This window comes from Vidua chalybeata, chromosome 4, assembly GCF_026979565.1.
Source record: "Vidua chalybeata isolate OUT-0048 chromosome 4, bVidCha1 merged haplotype, whole genome shotgun sequence".
NCBI classification, from domain to species: domain Eukaryota; kingdom Metazoa; phylum Chordata; class Aves; order Passeriformes; family Viduidae; genus Vidua; species Vidua chalybeata.
Genome location: NC_071533.1, coordinates 66,527,938 through 66,533,937, shown reverse-complemented (window position 1 = coordinate 66,533,937; position 6,000 = coordinate 66,527,938).

Genomic DNA, 6,000 nt, shown 5'->3' with positions numbered 1-6,000 from the left:
CTGAGTAGGAATCTATTATTTCAGGTAAAACATTTTGGGTTTATGACAGGATTTTTTTTTTTTTTTTGGTTGACAAAGAAAAAATATGAAAAACCTACATATATATTGCAATGGAGATGAATGTTAAGAAAATCACCAACTTTAGAAAAATCACTCATTTTGACTGCAAACCAGTTCTCCTACTGAAAACCCTCTAAAGACCAGCCCTGGTTATAGGCATGGAGCCTGCACACACCTAATATCCCAGATCACTACCACAAATCATTTGCTGCTTGTTTTTAAACTAGAGAAAAATGGCTATTTTGGATTATAGGGACAAAGCACCACTTTGAGCACAGGAACTAATAAAAGGCAGGCGACCATCTCATGCTTTGTTTGTTTTTACCTGAAATAGATTAGTGCTGCAGTGTGATTTCACCCTTATTAGACACTAGGAAGACTACACAATGTAGCACTAAGCTCAAGGAAAAGTTCAGAGAGAGTTCACAGCTAATTAGAGGTCTCAGGCTGCTCACAGCAAAGCAACCTTGATGGTGAACCTTGCGTGTCTGATATGACTGAGCTGCACTGGTGTGGATTTTTACATGCCTGAACACTATTGCATCCAGCTGGTGGTTCTCCCTCGCTGGTGAACTAATAAGTGCTGCTCTTCCCCTCCCAGTTTGCATATAATGTTTACTGCAAAATCATGGAGGACTCTTAAAAATATCAGAGTTACATGTCACATAAATATTTATGTCAGAACAGCATAACAAGGCATAACTGGGACCCCAAGAATGGATATATGTAGCTGCTATGTGTTTCCATAGTTTAGCAAATAGCACATATTTAGTATGGCTTTTTTTTTTTCTGACTTCTCTAAATAAATTGTAAAGTTAAAGTGAGTTGTATTTTTTTTTTTTTTGTTCTCTTAAAAAATAATTATTGTTAGGCTAAATAATCAGATGTCAAAGATACATTTTGTATTACCCAAGAAATACTATCAGGTTTACAGAAAAGAATTCACACATAACCCATACTAATTGCTGAGAAAACCTTTGTATTTCTTGCCTTCCCAGTTATAATGATCTGATTGTGAGAAGTTTGGCAACACAGGAAATGTGGCAACACATGCATGTATCCCTTTTTCACATCACCAAAACCCTGGATGTGGACAGGAACTCTGAGTGTGGCTGGCAGCATTTCACCCCTGCCTGACTCCCACAGAAATGTTTTCTCACCTTCAGTATAAAAGAGTCTTGTTTCTCCATTTTAAAAGTGACTGTTGGCAGCAAATAGTTGTATCCAAGGCTCCCCTGCCCAAAAGGCTTCCTAAAGATTAAAATTCCCACTTGCTCAGATGGTTGGGCTCATGAGTCGCTTCTGCCCTGCTTGGTTGTGGTTTTGGGGTGTGAGTGGGAGACCAGTGGCTCACAAGCTGTTTGCTGTCTCTGCTGGAGTGAATTCACTGCTGGATGCCAGGCTCTGTCATGGCAAAATCTGCCCTGGCTTTGTGTGTGCTGTGTTGATGTGTTCCTTCAGGATCTGCTTATCACTGTTTAAAATATGTAAAATATTTGTATTCTCTGAAGAGTCACAGTTTTCACTGTCTTGGGGTATAAAGAATGTGGATTAAACACTTCATAAAGCTGGGGAAAATATATAGCTAGTACAGCAATATTTCATTAAATGTGACTATGCAGTATGTGACATTGCATATGGCATATTCAAAAAGTTCAAAACTGTTGAACAGCAATTAAGTAAAATAAAACATATATTAGCATATCACAAGAAAGCTCTAAAGCACTCCATGCAAACTTCTGTGCTTTTTTTTCTTACTCATAAGCTAATTAATTTTTTGGAAACAGGCTGCATTTATGAATTTTGGAAACTAAGTGAAGCACAGCGGGGATTCCAGTTTACTGCCTAGCAAAAACTGTGACTCTTTTAACAGTTCTGACAGGCACAGCTGAGTCTTGCAAGAGCTATTCCCTTCCTTCAAACATTTTTTTTGTCCCTTCAAACACTCTGTTGCCATATTAACAACCCATGTCGAAAATTTGCACTTACCCCAACAGCATTACATTGTCAGGAGCTACTTTCTGATTTATATCTTTCTCAACTGATTCTCAAAGAACACTGCAGGCATTAACCATTGCAATCAACAGGAAGGCTTTCAATATGTGTATGCTTTAAACACAGTCTATGTCTATTTCTGACATTTATTTTACAGCTTCTCTCTTTAGTGGCAATATTTGTAGCCCCATCATCAACAACCGAGGTAAGAGTTTTAAGGGAACAGTAGTTTGAAACAAAGATTGCCTCCAAGAAAAAGGGCTTGAATGAGGCAATAAAATGTTTGCACATATGAAAAATACCTGTGAAGTCACTCCTTGGTCTGAGCTACAGAGCCAGGATGCAGGGAACAGATTTCACTGCTGAGGTGTTACAATGATTAATCACAGCCTGTAGGAAAGTCATTCTGAGTGTTCTGCAAGAGGGACTGCAGGGCCACCACCATGCAAGGACTCCAAAGTGGCTGCCCTGCGCCAGCACAGAGGCGACTTTCTGTTCCCTCCACACCCTCCTACAAAGGCTGCCAGAAGCTGCCAGTTTCAGCCCAGCAGAGACTCTGAACTCATTTCTGAACCCCAAGAGGCTGCTGTCTCATCCAGTGTGCAAAAAGGCTCCAGCAGACTGATGCCTTAGCATTAATTATTATTAGCTGTTTCTGATTTACGGCGTGAAGGGGATGGACTGTGGTTTGCCAGTTTCCAGTTGGAGTTGAACTGGAAATACACAGCAGCTTTCCTCTAAATCTACAACCATGGCATCAATATTGACATGAGCACGTGAAGATACACCTCCCTGAGCATCCATGGCAGAGCAGAAACCATCCAGCCATCATGCACACCCCCTCCCGCCTCATACAGCCCTGAAAAATGTGCATGCATGGGCTCTTTACAGAGAAATTACTTTGAGGGCTCATGTAGCTCTTTTAGGAGGATGATGTTGTGCTACCCAGCATACTGGGTATACCATAGGTTGGGAGAACACCAATTAGGTTAAAGGGGAAATCCTTATTATATGTAAAAGCTTCTTTATATTTCAGTTACACATTTTCCACAAGAACCATTGAAAACCCTGACAAAGTGCTATATGAGCAAATAAAACTTGAGTTTATGGCATACAGACTCACGATTTCTGATTTTTTTCCTCAAAACTCAGTGCCAACTGTTTTCTTTGCCATTTTTCTCCAAACCCACTGTGCCAACCAAATGTCATTGATATGTGACTTTCCACACAGATAGATGGTATTGCAATTTTTCAAAATACTAGACTGAGGCTATTAAGCATATTGCTTTAAACTTGCACCAAAATCAGAGGATATGAAGGAAGCAGACAGTTGGCAGAACTAGCCTTTCTACCACATATGTCAGCAAGAACTATAGCTTGGGAAAATGATGATTTCTGGAACATAGCACTAATGTATTTACCGTATGCTGCGCTAGAAGCTTTTTACATTCATGCTAATAATGCAACATGGTAATTTCACATAGGCAAACTAGAGGTCTATTTTTATTTTTTATGCAAAGATTTAATGTATGGGGCTGTAACATGGCTAGGCTGTGTTATTTTTACCCTCACACTCCACAGACTCTACTGGTAAGCCATAAAATGCTGTCAGAAGAAACAGTAACTGCACTACACTTGTGGAAAATGCAAGTCCTCTACATTATAAAGGTTATTTTCCTTGTTTCTTATTAATTTATTTCTTAGTTAGAAAAACTGCATCATTTCTAAATAACCTGCCATTACTAGAAACTGCAGAGATTCTAATAGAAAGAGAAATAAATACATAAAAAGCTGGAAATGCCCATTTCAGAACTTACAATACAAGAAATGAGTAAGGCAAAGCAGGTCTGCATATCTATGCCAATAATGATACCAGAACAGTTGAAGTCTTGGCCAGGAGCATTTAAACAACTCTCATTTAGGTATTCCAGTCTCTCTTTGCTTTAAACACCTTCTACTGCTAATATTGTATGGGCAACAGCAAAAAGGAGAACACACATGAACATCTGAGAGCACACAAGGAGCAAGACTAGAAGGATGTAGTTTACATTAAAAACATTCCTTGATACTTATGGCTGCTTTTGTTCTTCCTTCCTTTATCCTGCCCTCTCTCCCACCAGGTTTTTCTTCCTCTCCCCTGCACCATCCTGATTTATAATGTTCCCATGTTACAGGTGACAGCATAACAGGTGACCTCATGAGAGCTGACTCCTCCCAGGCTGGGTCCTGTGTGCAGACTTAGGTCAAAAACATAGTTGAAACTGGTCTGGGTAATCCCAAATGGCCCATCTGTTCCTCACTCCCATCACACCAAGCCGTGCCTGTCGTCACCCACAATGACTCTTGGAGCTCTGTCCTGCCTGTTTCAAAGTGGTTGAGCTCAGAGGAGCTGGAGATGGCTGAAATATTATTTTTTTTGCCGTATTCTGCAAAGCCAAATGCATAAAGACACAGATGTACTTCGACCATCTCCAAAGTCAGCTTCTGTTTGGCTCAACACTGAGCTAGGCAAGGATGTGAAACATGGCTAAAATGTGTGCTCGGTTAAGGCAGGGGCCAGAAAAAGCTTTTAGGAATGTCTAGTGGGACTGATTTCCTCCTCTCTTTTGTGTTTTTTTCCTCCAGATGCGTTAACATGGGAATAGACAGCCCTTGATCTTGTTGTGGAGACTGCCCTGATAGGAAATGTGTATCTGGGAGGCCCTGGGTTGGTTAGGACAAAATATTGCCAGTGTGGAGTGATTCTCCAGAGTGCAAGGAGTAACCTGGAACCTCTCAGCATTGCTCATTTTTTGCAGAGCTTTTTTACATGTGGGCAGCACCAGTGCCTGGTTTTAGAGTTTTGCAAGGTGGACCATGATGTAGAACAGTCAATCTTTTCTAGATTTGGTGGCCTCTGAAAAGTTCTACGGCAGCAAGGTCAGAGGGCTGCTGCTTGCTGTGGGCAGGGGCTGTGAGGGACCTTCCCCATGCCCTGTGTGTCAAAAAGGAAAGCAACTCTCTTCACCCACAGAACAGAAAGATTTTCCTGTTTTGCTGGTGGCAAACTGTGAGTAACTTGCTAACAGAGCTTGTTCACTGACTCCTAACACTGAAAAACTTTTCACACTTCACAGTCAAGAGTCACGTCCTTCCCCACCTTGTCAGCACGCAGATTTTCCATTTTGTTCCAAGAAAGTTCTTTCCCCATCCCTCCAGATACCAGATACCCAGCTGGCACCCTAGTTCCTGGTACTACTCTAGTATTAAAGTTCAGGATGAACATTTAATACCATTTAAGGGACAGATTATCAGAGCTTTAGACATAACCAAGGGAAGAGTTGCCCAAAGCTCATGTGACACACAAGACAAAGGATCCTCAGGGTAGAACCTTCTCCATGGAGACTCTCAGCAAGTCAAACCTGTTGTTACAAAAGGCAGGTTTCCCTGCAAAATGTTGTAGCAGTCAGGGGTTCCAGTGATGCAGATGATTTAGTCACAGCAGTGATAAATCCTTCTGGAGCTGGTGGGATACCCAGGAATCCTAAATGTGGAAGAATCCCAAACACTACAGTGTGGAAATGAGCAGTGTCCTCCTATTTGCACAGCAGTTTTTATCTGCACAAAAGAGATTTGCAGGACTCTGGCACAACAGCACAGCTTGGACCATGAGAAACAGCATGTGCTCCAAAGGCACACAAAGTTGATCTACAGACTGAAGTATCTCGGCATTTTTGACAGAGACCACAGAAGGAGAGAATTATCAAATTGCATTTCCTCAGGTCAGGAATAGGTTAAATTCTAGAGGGCAAATAGGCCTATCATAGATAAACCGACAGCACTGCATCTTGATGAGTTATGGCATTCCTTCCTGACTGCCAGAACAAGAGAGTTCAAAAATAAGTGGTAGCAATTTCACATTTTAATTGGCACAATTGTAGAAAATGCTCCTTGGCAAGTATCAGG